The sequence below is a fragment of the Macrotis lagotis genome, chromosome 4 (assembly GCF_037893015.1).
Source record: "Macrotis lagotis isolate mMagLag1 chromosome 4, bilby.v1.9.chrom.fasta, whole genome shotgun sequence".
NCBI lineage: Eukaryota > Metazoa > Chordata > Mammalia > Peramelemorphia > Peramelidae > Macrotis > Macrotis lagotis.
In genome coordinates this window covers 79,915,114-79,929,978 of record NC_133661.1, presented here as the reverse complement: position 1 = coordinate 79,929,978, position 14,865 = coordinate 79,915,114, and the positions used below count along the sequence as shown (strand labels likewise).

At 36.4% G+C, this 14,865-nt stretch overlaps 1 protein-coding gene across 50 annotated transcripts in view; it reads right to left on the bottom strand.

Annotated features, from left to right (window-relative positions):
- SORBS1 (sorbin and SH3 domain containing 1) overlaps positions 1-14,865 on the bottom strand; it is a 306,979-nt gene that overhangs the window by 216,835 nt on the left and 75,279 nt on the right. For all 50 annotated transcript variants that reach the window (XM_074233269.1, XM_074233279.1, XM_074233271.1 and 47 more), the window contains exon 2: positions 6,645-6,727. The gene's annotated coding sequence lies outside the window, so the exon portion shown is untranslated. The remainder of the gene's footprint in view (positions 1-6,644; positions 6,728-14,865) is intronic.

Genomic DNA, 14,865 nt, shown 5'->3' with positions numbered 1-14,865 from the left:
GTCTTTATCAAATACCTTGCTTAAATCCATCCATCTTATGGACACAAAAGTCGAAATACCAACCTACCCAATTCATCAATATGTCTAGGACCTGTGATATCATCTGTAGAAATTCCCTCCACTAATACTGATTACAACATAAAATATTGTCTTAGAGAGTTGCTTGAGTTTCAGAGAGGTTAAGTGATTTGCTCATGGTCACACTGTCAACACAGGGATTCAGCTAGCAATGAAGTCTTCCTGATTCTTTGATTAACAGCTTATGTTGCTAGTCTAGCAACCCTGGCCATAAAATGAAATAGTTAACCTGATGAGACTTATTCTAGCTAAAGCCATGTTAGCTCTCAATGATGATCCCTTCATCCATTTCTAAATTAATGCTATTTGAAAAGTATATTCTAGAATGTTTCCAGGAAATAATGAAAATTTACCAGCCTTTAGTTTGTCATCACTACTCTCTTTAAAAAAAAATCTGCCAGGGCAGCTAGGTGGCGTAGTGGATAAAGTACCGGCCTTGGAGTCAGGAGTACCTGGGTTCAAATCCGGTCTCAGACACTTAATAATTACCTAGCTGTGTGGCCTTGGGCAAGCCACTTAAACCCGTTTGCCTTGCAAAAACCTAAAAAAAAAATCTGCCAGCAATCTTTTCTTTTCTTCATTGAATCACATCCAGAATAGCTGAAATATGAGATTATCGTTATGTCAATACCAGAATTTATCAATAACTCTGTTTTTATCTGAGGTGTCTTACATAATTGAGATGTCCCATCACTGCTATGTATTTCTGTGTTAGCTTTGTGATTTGTTTTCTGAAAACTTCAACTATTTTATCCTTCAAGCTGAGTATAAGCTATGAATATGATGCTTCGCACCAACTGTCCTGCTGTTTTATTCTTAGAAGAGAGATCATTTCCCACCCTGGAGAACTTAGTCCTCTTAGCTTTGGAACTTCCATTCTGGGTCTCCTGCTGTCTTGATTGACAAGTAATTCACATGGCTGGTGCTAGCCATGCTTCACTTTACATTCCTGCTATGATGTGCCCATCTGCCCTACTACCTCAATCAAACTTTCCATTCCTCATCTCTTCTTCCAGCTCTGGAAATATAATAAAATCATCACTTCCATTGTTGCTAGAAAGGGCATGTCAGTCTCCTCAAAAGCTCATTATAATCATTGCTCCTGATTTTCCCAACCAAAATGCTCTTCTGTGTAAGTATAGCAAGTTCCTTGAGGGTTGTGGTCTATCTCATTCTTACATACATAAATACATATATATAATATATATGTACATACATATTATATATATACATATATATATAGAGAGAGAGAGATTCATATATCCTCAGAACTAAAAATATACAATAAAAACATAAGTGTTTTTTCATTTATCCATTCATTCATACCCTTTTCTGGTTTGTAGTTTTCTTCATGAGTATATTTTCTTCCATTTTAATATTATCCAAAGAGGGGCAGCTAGGTGATACAATGAATAGTGCACTGGCCCTGATGTCAGAAGGACCTGAGCTTATATCTGGTCTTAGATACTTAATAATTACCTAGCTATGTGATCTTGGGCAACTCATTTAACACAATTGCCTTGCAAAAACTAAAAAAAAAAAAATATCATCCAACTACTCATTCTTTAAATATAAAGAAAACTGTTCCTTTTGAATAAGATATTTTCTTACAGGGGGTGCTAAGTGGTACAATGGATAGAGAACTGACCCTGGAGTCAGGAGGACCTGAGTTCAAATCCAACCTCATACATTTAATACTTACCTAGCTGTGTGACCTTGGGCAAGTCACTTAATCCCATTGCCTTGCCAAAAAAAAAAGGTATTTTCTTAAGGAGGCATATTCCAATCAAGAGCCCCATTCTACCCAGTCTTTTTTTTTTTTTTAGCAAGGCAAATGGGGTTAAGTGGCTTGCCCAAGGCCACACAGCTAGGTAATTTATTAAGTGTCTGAGATCAGATTTGAACCCAGGTACTCCTGACTCCAAGGCCGGTGCTTTATCCACTACGCCACCTAGCCGCCCCCCTACCCAGTCTTAATAGTTTAAATTTTCCTCCTTGCATTAAGATCTTTTTATAACACATTTCTTGTTGTTCAGCTATGTCTAACTCTTCATGACCCATTTGTTGTTTTCTTGGCAAACACAGTGGTTTGCCATTTCCTTCTCTAGTTCAGTTTACAGATGAGGAAACTGAGGTAAACATAATTAAATTATTTGCCCAGGGTCACACAGCTAATAAACATCTGTGATCAAATTTAAACTGAAAAAGATGAGTCTTCCTGACTCCAGGCCTGGCACTCTATCCACTATGCCACCTAATTGTACATTTCTGTAGAGACATTTGAGAGCACAGTGATATTATCTCCAGTGAATTACTATTCCTCTCTACTGTTATTCTTTTTTGTGGTATCTGGCTTGACAAATACATGCAAACAATTAGTCCCTCACTTTCCATTTACAGTTTAAAACCTTTTTGATCAGATTTACAGGACTCAAGGCAATTTTTTTTAATCAGATTTTTACGCATTTCATCCCTGGCCAAGAACTCATCATTCCTATCTCTTAAGTGGTGGTCCATGAACACAAATCTCACTTCAAGATACCATCTTCTCAACCAGCTGTTGACTTCCCAAATCTGCTTTTTCTCTTCTGAAGCCCTCCCCTTTCAATAAATAGATCTCCTTAGCAAAAAATTATCAACATCCATTGTTTTTCTGCTTTTCATTATTGGATATTTTATCTTTTGGTGATCTCTATGGGTCATCATTTATCATTTTGGGCATCATCATTAATGTCTCTTTTTCTATGAATGAACCTATAAGCATCTAAAGGAAGAGTTTTAAATTTATTCTATAATCCAACAGTTTACTGGTCCTTTTTTCTTTTCTTCTCTGTATCACATTCCATCCCACAAATTCCTAACAGAGGTCAGAATCTCCTTCTGCCCTTTCAGCTTCACAATTCTTTGAAGCACTCTTTAATTCTTTACTAGAACATTTCATTCTTCTTAATATATGGAAAATAAAAGAGGGCTCCTCGAACCTTTTCACCTCATCTCATGATGAGACCAGTCTGTACTTTATGCATACATCACTATGATTTATCACTGACAAAAACAACAATGCACCCTTTTACATATTACTAAAAAATACCGCTTACCAGTCATACTTGCTTGAAGGGGAGATTCTCAGTCCTTTGTCATTCTTGATGCTAACAATCTTGGCAAAATGTCTGTCACATATGTTCACCTCACTAGGGACTCTTAAGAAAGACTTTTTATTTATTTACTTCCTGACTTCTCTTATAGGGCTTTAGCTGATATAAGCCTAGCCCATGATAAATTATCTTACCCAGCTACTCAAAAACCAGTCTTTTCCAATAATCAAAAGCTCCAGAGAAGCTCCTTTAGCCCTCTGGATAACTGAGATACAGACAAGGTATGTCTAGTCCCTAGATATCTATTATTCTAGAGTCTCTTAGTTTATTACCTTGTGTCAGGTCACAAAATCTCCTGACTAATTTGAGGAAGTTGAACTGCCTACTGTACTGGGATTGTCACCCAATGAGGACTTCAAATCTCTTACAAATAAAGTTAGCCAAAACAGATTTGAATGTTGCTTTTTTTTTAACTTATTTCTTCCCAGGACAAAAATAGAGACATGCATCATGGAATATTAAAATTTATATATCCTACTGCAATCATAGACACTAATCCCCTTATTTTACAGATGGAAAAACTGAGAGCACCTTGATGACTCGCCTAAAGATGAAATGCTAGTGAGGGTCACAATTAGAACTAGAGTGTAGTGACTCCCAGCTGATCAGTGATTTGACAGCCTTTAATCAAAAGTCTCCATTCATTCATGAAGTTACTTCTTTCAACTAAGATTCTAAATTCTGAGACAATGACTCATATATCATGTACAAAACACCTACAAGGTGTTAAGGGAGAGATACAAAGTTTAGCTTTTTGTTGTTGTTTTGAGTAGAGTTTGGGAGAAGGCACTACCAGATTGGATCCTCAGACAGCTCATGAATATTCTTCAACTCATTTGATAAGAAGTATTCCTGGGCAGTTAGATGGTGATAAGAACACTAGACCTGGAATCAGGAAGATCTGAGTTCAAATTCGACCCCAGATACTTATTAGCTGTGTTATCCTGGGCCAGTCACTTAATCCCTATTTGCCTCCATCTGGAGGAAAATAGCAAACCATTGCCAAGAAAATTCCACGAATAAAGTCCATGAGGTTACAGAGTTGGACACAACTGAATAATACAATAATCTCCCTGTTAAATATTTTAAGATTCACTACTCTAAACCACACCTGAGGCTCGAGTTTTTTCAATTGTAAGTAGGGATCAAAGCAAAAAATTAAGACCAAGTAAGGCTTCAAATTGAAATTAAATTAAAGTAACCAAATTGAACCATATTTAATGATATGCCTCCCCATTAAATCATAAGCAGCCAGGGAAGAGCTTCCAACCAGATGGACAGTATAAATTGGCTGTTTTCATCTTTGGAAGGACAAACCACATTTGTGAGACCACAGGTCCCCAAGGCCATATAGTACATATGCTCATTACTGTGTCCATGTGTTATCTGTTTCTTATTGTGTCTCCCTCCACCCTGCCCTAAGTAGAATGTAAACTCCTTAGGAGCAAGGACTACTTAATTTTAGTCTATTCACAAATTCTATTGAATTGAATTGAGCAGAAATGGTCTAGAAAACCCTAGATCTATTTCACCTACTTCACAATTTGACCCTAAGTCCAGACCTGCTGATATACCAACTCTATTCTGAACCCACCCCAGTTCCCAAGGGTCACATCTCCTCATATAACAGGAACAATCAGTTACAGTTATACCCTAGAACACTGAATTGAAACCTAAGGGGATAAAAACCTAGAACCAAGCATCAGGTGAGAAACCAATTAAATCCCAAGGTGGGGGGGGGGGGTAACCTTGGGAGGATTGTAGAATAGGAAGAGGAATTCTAGTAGAGAATAATACCAAGGTCCAAGAGAAAACCAGAGGCTCCGATGACCCTCAGAGGGCTATAACCAGACTCTCCTAACTGGTGGGTGACCTCAGTTTGGGAAAGAAAATATAAGGCAGATGCTGTGGTCAAATAGATAGGTTTTTTACTATAGTGGCTAAGTGGAGAAAGGTAATATTGCTGTCACCTTCCTCTAAATTAAACATGCAAAGTTCTCGAAAGAGGTCTACAATTCATCAAACAGCTATAAATTCCTTTACACCTTCTAATTCTGGCTTCAGAACACATCATTATTAAAGGACTTTTTTACCTCTGTAAATTGTCATAGAAACAGGAACAAACCTCTGCTGCGAAGAACAATTAAGTAGCTCTCTGGAGAGGAGGAGCACTTGTTAATTGTGAACTTCCCTAATCTCAAATAAAGGGGAAGGTAATTGTGAAGTGTAGTTTAATTAATCTTTCAAGAGAAAAATCTCTTCCTTTGAAATGACAGCCAGCGTGGGTTGGAGAAAAAGAGAAAATGAGGGGAAACAGTACCTAGTTTTTAGAAGATGCTTGGAGGCCTGCAAAGTACTTTACATATTTCATCACATTGGATCCTCACATTGATAATAATAATAATAATATTTATGTAGCAGGAACAATTATTATCTTATTTGATCTTCACAACAACCATGTGATGTTGGTGTCATTTTTTTATGCCCATTTTACAGATAAGAAAAGTGAGGATGAGAAAGGTTAAATGACTTGCCCAGAGTCACAGAGTTAGTATGTGTCTGAAGGAGAATTTAAACTCAGGCCTTCCTGAGTCTAAGCTCAACTGGAAACAAGAATTGGAAGACCTGAGCATTAGTTCCAGTTGTCACCTACTAGCTGTGTGACCTTAAGCATATCACTTTATTTCTCTAAAGCTTGATTTTCTAATCTATAGAATATGGACAATAATTGTACTTCTGACTTCCACAATAGTTTTAAGGAAAAATTTTTACAAACCTAAAATCCCTATTGGGAATGAGTCAATTATGATGGTACTCTAGAGATTTATGGTCACAATTGGAAGCTAGGAAGAGTGGATAACAGAGGCAGCCTTGACTTGATAAAGTCCTGGGTTCAACTCACACCTCTGACTCATACTGGCTGTGTAGCCCCAGCAACTCTCTACTTTGTGGAAAAATTGCCCTGGAACTTCCCAGTACCAAGGCCATCACAGGTCCAGTTTCATTCTCTTGATGAATTTAAACCCAGCCCTCTTCTCTGTCTGAGAGTTAGATATTAACAATTTCTATTCTTACGGAATTTCATACTTTTCAAAACACTTTACATATTTCATCTCTCTTCAGGCTCAAAATAATCCTGTGAAGTAAGCAGGTAGGTACTATCTCCAATTTATAGATGAGGAAGCTATAATATTGAGTTTAAGTGATTCCTTAGTCAATGCTCACATACCAAGCAGTGACGTAAAGCAGTTTCCCATCCCCTGATGCCTCCTACAGTGTTCTTTCTATTGTCTTATGTGACTCAAACACAACATCAAACTATATAAACAGATAGCATGAAGATTAAAATAATCAGAGAAAAACTGTGGCATTTTCCACCAGAATTGTTAAAAAAAATCAAAATAAACCTACCAATGGGTAGAGATGGTGATAAGAAGAGACATTGGGACTGCAGTTTTGAACAAAGCAGGTGCAAACTTCTCTGGACTCAACTTCTGTAATTCAAAAACAAAAAAACATGGTTTAAGTCATCACAACATTTGCTATTTTCCCCAAGCATAATTCAGATTCCACATTCTGTTTAAGTTTTTTTAAAAAGGGTTATAACAAAGAAAGATAACAATGGTAGCAAAAAAACTTTTCACAAAACCACATTTTGATTAAGAATTTGTATTTTCATAAAGAGGCATTGATACAAGTAGAAGGTTCCGCATTCACACAAACTTGGGTAAGTGCCTTAACACAAGACACAAGAAGTTTCTAATTATACCTATTAAAACATACGCTCCTTGAGGGGAGAGTCTTTCCCTTTTTTTTTTTAACTGTATCCTCAGGACTTAACACAATAGTTGATTCAAGAATCTTTGGAGGAGGTATATCTGAAAATGGAATCTACCTTCATTCAACACTCCCTTGTAATTTGAAAATTGCAGGTATCTCCCAAATCATTTGATTGAAAGGAATCAATATAGAAGGGTTCACCTTGATCCCAATTTGGATGCTTAGAGCAAAAGATTGTGGGCATGAATCTTTCTCAATTAATCTCCTACTGCGCCCTGTCACTTTGCCTTCGTGGCCTTTTCCTTATGTCAGATACTGTCTGATATTATACCTCCAGAAGAAGTGACAACCATCAATTTAGCAAGATTCAGAAACAGAGACAGCAAAGTATTAAAATACAGAGGAAAGAGATAGATCTACCTCTGATACTTCCAACCTGTGTGACCTTGGGCAAATCATTTAACTTACTTGGGCTTTAGATTCCACATCTGTAAAATGAGGCCGTAAGACTACATGCCTTCTTCCAACTTATTGGCATGGACCCATATTGCTATGGGACAGGGAGAATATTTGAAAATATAGCTTGGTGGCATCCATGTTTATTTCCTCATCAACTATCTGCATCACTGGTACTCACAGCTGGCCCTATGCATTGGCTAGAAAGGACCTATGATCACTTAATCCAATGCCTTTCATTTTAGAGGTGAGAAAACTCTGGTCCCCAAATAGTCAAGAATTAATCTAATATCAAACAGTTAGTTTGTCCAGAAACTAGAAAGAATCAGGTAATAGGATTCTTTTTTTCAAATGCCTGATACCAGTTTGGATACTATGGAAAATTGGCATGACCATATTAAACTTCATGAGATCTTTATTAAAAGGAAACTTAATACTCTTGAGATGTCCTTTCTCATACATATACTATAATATTTTCTTTGAGTGGAAAACCAGATCCCTATTGGAAAAGTTAAATAAATTGTATGAGTTTCCCTAAAGGTTTATTTCTTAACATGAAGCTTTCCATGAATCTCTCAATTTAAGTATAGCAATGGTTCAAAAATCTTCCAAATATCAAATAGGATTAATACACTTTGGTCACATTCTCACACTATTTTTTCCACATTACTTTTTGCAATCCAGTCCACTGAATTCTGATGTTAAATCAATTACCGGGTCCCCAAACCCCTACCTCAAAAGGAAAAATGCTTGCATCTGTTATAGAAATCACAGCAAATTAGAATACTGATCATTTTGAGCTGGAAGGAAATTTAGAGATCCTCTTTTCCAATGTTTTTTATTTTACAGAGAGGATGAAATGAAATGGGAAATTGTTGTTGTTGTTGCTACTGTTTAGTCCATTAGTCTTGTCCAACTCTCCATGACCCCATTTAGGGTTTTATCAGCAAAGACACTAGAGTGTTTCACTATTTCCTTCTCCAGTTCATTTCACAGATGAGGAAGCTGAGACATACAGGCTTAAGTGACTTGCCCATGATCATACAGCTACTAAGTATCCAAGGCTGGATTTGAACTCAAATCCTCCTGACTCCAGGGCAGAGTTCTCTCTACTGTGCCATCCAGATTCTCAATAGGTATGAGAGCTAAGTTTAAAACCCAGGTCCTCTGAATCCAGACCAAGAACTATTCCTACTATATCAATGATGAAGTCATCACCCAAGGTTATGAGAACATAGATTTAGGACCAAGAAGAATCTAGCACCCTTCTTTCCCCTAACAACCCCCCCCCACTTTATGGTGGTTCAAACAAGTCAAGGTTACTTCCCAAGGTCTTGTAAGTAGAAGTTAGCAACAACATTCTTTCTATTGCATCCCAGAGAGGAACTCTAAGGAACATCAGGTCTTGCAACCAAAGTGATTTAGACAAAGGTGTAGATCTTCCTTTCAGGGATCTCAGTAGTCCTCCCACTACTTATAGCCCTTTTCTCACTCCTGCAGAGGTACCCAGACTCAAGAGCATTTAAACAATAAGACTATATAAACCACAGTGATTACTGAATAGTGAAGGTTCTTTTGTTTCCCTAGTTACCTGCAAAGGATCCCTCAGAGCTTATCCAGGTCAATCTCTCACTAAGATTCTGCATGAGCTCTTTCCTGATCTTAGTTAAAAAGTCATACATATGGAAACTGGTCACCCAATGAAAAGATTACTAAAAGGAAGCCAAATTCTGAGAAATTGAAAAAAATTATAATTGTCCCAGAGAACAGATAAATGAAATATATACCTCCCTCTCTTGGCAGAGAATTGGGAGTAGGGCACAGTGATGAAGGTAAAATGTCTCATACCTTGTCATCATTTTTCCTTAGTTGTTTTGTTATTATTGTTGTTATAAGGAAAGGCTATGGGAAAAGGGGGCAAGGTATATATCTATAAAGCAAGAAGGACAAAAAAGGAAGGGAGGGAGAAGAAAAGGAAGGAGAGAAAGAAAGGAGGGAGGGAGGGAAAAAAGGAGGGAGGGAGAGAACTGATGCCTCAATGATGGGGTGGCATGAACCTGATCACCCATGACAAAGATTCAAAGGCCTGCCATAGATTCACAACTCCAAAGTGGTACTGAAGGTGCTATGATCATGGTGTAATGGTGACTCTGAACTCTTGAATGTCAAGAATTCAATGAGAAGCAAGGCAATATTTTCAAATTAGATGGGGACCAAGCTCTGATTACAAAAGATGAGCTCATCCTGAGGGTCACACTGGGATTTGCTTATACTAAAGAATCAGGACATGTTGCTACTACTTTTCCAGCAGATCAAGTCAGAAAAAAGGGACAAGCTCTACCTTGACTGAACTTCAACCAAGGCCAAGGCATACCTTCATCCATCTTGCCAGGGAGTGAAATACAAGATTAGCCATGACAGATTCTAAGGTTTCATTCAATTTTATGAACCTCAAGTGGGCTGCAAACTCTAGAAGTTCCTGCATATGCCAAAACTCTCTCCAACTCTCCAGTCCTTGTAGAAACAACTAAAGAAGCTTCCTTCCCACATCCAATTTAGTTACTCATGAGACTTTACTGTTGGTCATGCTACAGCCCCTCACAACTCATTGAGAATAGAACTGAGAGGCAGCGTGGTATAATAAAAAGACCCCTGGATTTCTACTCCAAGAAAATGGCTTCAGGATCATACACAGATTTAGAATTAACTAACAGAAACTCAGATTCTATCTAATCAACCCCTCTCCCCCAAAGTCAAAGTTCAAATCCTGACTCTGTCATTTGATTCCCCATAAGCATTTGGGCAAGATGCTATACCTCTCTGGAACTCACTTTGCCCATGTGTATGATGAGATGATGAGGATGAACTGTAATCAATAGAGGATCAAATTTTGCTTGCTGCTCTCTTGAGCAGCACAATATAATTGAGATAATTCTGTCAGATTACCACCAGCTGACACACCCAGCTGTGCCCTTCCTCTGATTCTTCTTAGGATAAGCATAAAAATCAAAAAAAGTCCTGCACCATAGTGCAGACACCATAGTCTCTAGGATGTCTTCCAAAAAAAAAAAGAGAAGGGAAACCTATTACCTGAAATGACCATATGACTGTCTAGACTGTCCATATGGTACTCATATTTTTCTTAGCCAGATCTATTGTCTCTTAGCCTTTGGCTTGAAAGTGTCAAGACAGCCACTTTGAGAAAATACAAGTTAATTTTTAATCTGCTTCTTAGAATTCTTAACTGGGAATCCCATTTTCTTTTGCTAATTAAAAATCATATATATGTATATATGTATATATATACATATATATATATATATATATATATATATATATATATATATATATATAGGATAACCACCATTGTACTAAATTCCAGAGTCCTTCATTAGTCTGCAGTAAATGATAACAGTCCTTTGGATCTCATCCTAGAACAATTTAAACTGTTTCAGAATATACAAGGTTCACAAAACTTGATTTGTAAAGAATTTCTAACCCAATGAAGATTGGGGGGAGTCTTTCCATTATATCACACTTTTGTTCAGTTGTTTTTCATTTGGAGTTTTCTTGGCAAGAATACTTGAGTGGTTTGCCATTTCCTTTTCCAACTTATTTTACAAATGATGAATTGAGGCAAACAGAGTTAAGTGTTTTGTACAGGGTCACATGGCTAGTAAGTGTCTGAGACCAGATTTGAACTCAGGAAGAGGAGTCTTCCTGAGTCCAGACCCAGCATTCTATCCACTGCACTATTTAACTGACTCATGCCAAAAAATCTAAGTATGGGGACATTTAATAGAGAAATATAATTTTCAGGTTTTCTTAAAATTTTAACATTTTAAAAAATGTTAGATTTCAAATTCTCTCTTTCCTTTCCTTGAGGCAACAAACAACTGGATATATTATATATGTGTAGTAGAGCAAAATATATTTCCATATTATTCCATGTTACAAAAGAAAACAAGACCAAAAAAAGAAAGAAAAAATGTTAAAAGTCGATCAATTTTTTCTCTTGAGGTGGACAGCATTTTCTATCATGTCTTTTAGAACTGTCCTGAATCATTGTATTGACAAAAACAGCTAAGTTATTCCCAGTTGGTCATTACATAATATTGCTATTACTCTGTACAATGTTCTCTTGGTTCTGCTCATTTCACTTTGTACCAGTTCATGTAAATCTTTATAGGTTTTTCTGAAAACTCAAAATTTCTTGTAGCAAAACACTATTCTATCAGAACTAAACATATATATATATATATATATATACATATACATATGTATATATATATATATATATATATATATATATATATATATATATATATCCCCCATTTGATGGGCATCCCTTCACCCTTCAGTTTCCAATTCCTTGCTATCACAAAAAGAGTCATTATAAATATTTTTGTACATATATATCCTTTTATTTTCCTTTGATTTCTTTGGGATAAAGACCCAGTGCTGGTATTGCTGGGTCCAAGAATATGCAAAATATTATAGCCCTTTAGGAAAAGTTCTAAATTTCTCTCCAGAATGATTAGATCAGTTTACAACTCCACTAACAGTATCCCAATTTTTCCATTTGTCCACCAACATTTATCATTTTCCTTTTCTGTATTATTAGCCAATCTGATAGATGTGAAGTGTTAACTAAGAGTTGTTTTAATTTGCATTTCTCTAATCAATAGTGATTTAAAACATTTTTATATGACTGTGGGTATTTTTGGTTCCTTTTTCTGAAAATTTTCTGTTCCTATCCTTTGATCATTTATCAACTTGGAATAACCCACATTCTTATATATTTTATTCAGTTCTCTCTAAGAAATGTGGCCTTTAATAGAGAAACTTGCTGTAAAAAAATGTTTCCCCAGTTTCTTTAATCTTGGCTGCATAGGTTTTGTTTGTGTGAACACTTTTTAATTTAATGAATCAAAATTATATAGTCTACATACCATAATGTTCTCCATCTCTTATTTGGTCATAAATTCTCCCTTGATCCATAGATCTGACAGATAAAATTTTCCATACTTCCCTGATTTGCTAATTATCACCCTTTATGTCTAAACCACATACCTATTTTGATTTTATCTTCATACATGGTATGAGATGTTGGTCTATACCTAGTTTCTATTGAACTACCAGCAAATTCTGTCAAATAGTGTCCCAAAAGTTTAGGTTTCTAGCTTTATTGAATACCAGATTGCTATGGTCTTTTATTACTATGTCTTGTCTACTTAATCTATTCCACTGATTCACCACTTTATTTCTTAGCCAGTACCAGATGGTTTAATATTTACTTCTTTGTAATAAAATTTGAGAGCAGGCACTGCTAGGCCACCTCCCTTCATCAGGTTACAACGTTTATAAAGAAGAGAGATTAGAGATGAGAAAAAAGTATTACAAATAGTAATAGGGTTACATGGCCTTGTGACATGGACAAAAGGTTTTGCAGTCAGAGGAGTTTGCCTCTTCTGTCTGCTGCCTGTATGACCTCAGGCAAGCTAATCAAATTCATAGGGTCTCCATTTCTAAAGAAAATTAGGCGAGATGATCTCTAAGGTCCTTTCCTACTCTAAATCAATTTCTCAAATTTTTTAGAAATTAACTTGGTCCTTTAATAATGAAGAAGCATTTAAGTTCCATTTGTGCTTAATAAAAAAATTTAATGTTAAACCTTAAGACATATAGCATTTAATAAAACACTTTAAACACTGTCCTTGAAATTTATTCTTTGGGATTACTTTATAAAGAAAATTATTTGCTATTTCTTTAAAAGTAGTTTTTCTAATTAGCGTAAACGATGAGTAGATATTACATGCAATATTGGGATTTTGAGAGAATATTTGTCCTTTCCAATACTCTATCCATGTCTAAACTTTGTCAATGATGACAACTTGTAAAACATAGTGATTATTTGTTTACAGTCCCATATTTATTGAAAAACATTTTAAGGATTCTGGTGAACCCTAATCATCCAGCTTCTCATTCAGTAGCTTAAGCTTGATGTCTATGAACCAAGGCAAGTCATAAAGGGCCCTATAGTACAAGATCTGCCTGCAAGACCAGAACACAGAGTCAAACTGGACTGATTGAGGAGAAGGAATTCCTCAGTATGTAGAACACAGATATAAAGGAGCAAATTCATTTCAAGAGGAAGATATGATTACTGTGAGATCTGAACATGAAGAAGCTAAACTAAAATCAGTTCTCACAAACCAAAAGTTCAGAGACCAAAGTATGGGCAGAAGTTTGTGCTCAAGAATACCAGTCAGACAGAGTACACAAGGAAAGAGAAATCTTAGAATATAAGCTGATCCTAATGAAAGTCATAAGGAATGAAAATCAGAGTCTTCCTGAGACTAAGACAATAATGTGACATTGTCTCGGGTATGGAAAAAGAATGGGATATTTCAGGATGCAGAAACAATGCTATATTCCCTCTGCCTTGATTTTAGCATCATTCCTATTGTGAATGTCTATTACCAAGAGAGAAGAAAGGCTCTGTAGGTGCTAGTGATTAAGCAGAAATCTGGGTCTCCTAGGGAGTATTTCTTGCAGCTCCTCCAAGGAGGTCAAAATGCACATAGATAAGATAATGGCTATCACTAATATGGCAACCCCAGTAGAGATCCAAAGGAAGTCAATGATTTTGAGGAGCTTGCAACTTTTCATTGTTCCTCAGATTATTCTCTCATTATAGCTCCTATGATTCACCTGACATATTAATTATTTTCATTACCTTGACAAGTCATTTGCATGCTCTGAGTCTCAATTCCTCATCTGAAAAATAAGAGATGCTTTCAGCAGTCTCTACAATGATTCAACTTGAGCAAATGAAGAGCAGTTTGGTTGCTGCCAAGACCTGGCCCACCCCAACTCAACTCAATATCTTGTAGAAATCTATGTTCCCAGTTCCTGTTTCAGTGCCAGAGGTCCAAACACTTATGGTACCTATATATCTTCTCTTCATGGAAGTTAATCCTAGCAAAACAAAACTATAATATTTGGGAGTAGGAATACCTTCAAAGTCTTCAAGTAGCCTTCAAGGAATAGCTCAAAAGCAACTGATGCCCTGTCTACCACAAACTGGAACATTTCAGATCAATCTTATGCCTGAAAACTGGCCAAGCTCTGCTGGCTACTTTTTTTCTTCTTCCATTTCCATTTTGTGGTTACTTATCTGCTCAGGGGGCCAATGAGGCATGAAGTAGATATATTGTCTCAAGAAGATGAATAAATATACTATCGACAAACCAGAACCAGCCGCTAGCTAGTCTTGGATGGTTTCTTTCCCAGAAAAGTCAGTAACGTCATTTTCTCACATCAAACCTTCCCTATTACACATAGCAATCTTTGACAGATCTATAGGGATCAGAACTTTAAAATATTTGACTTG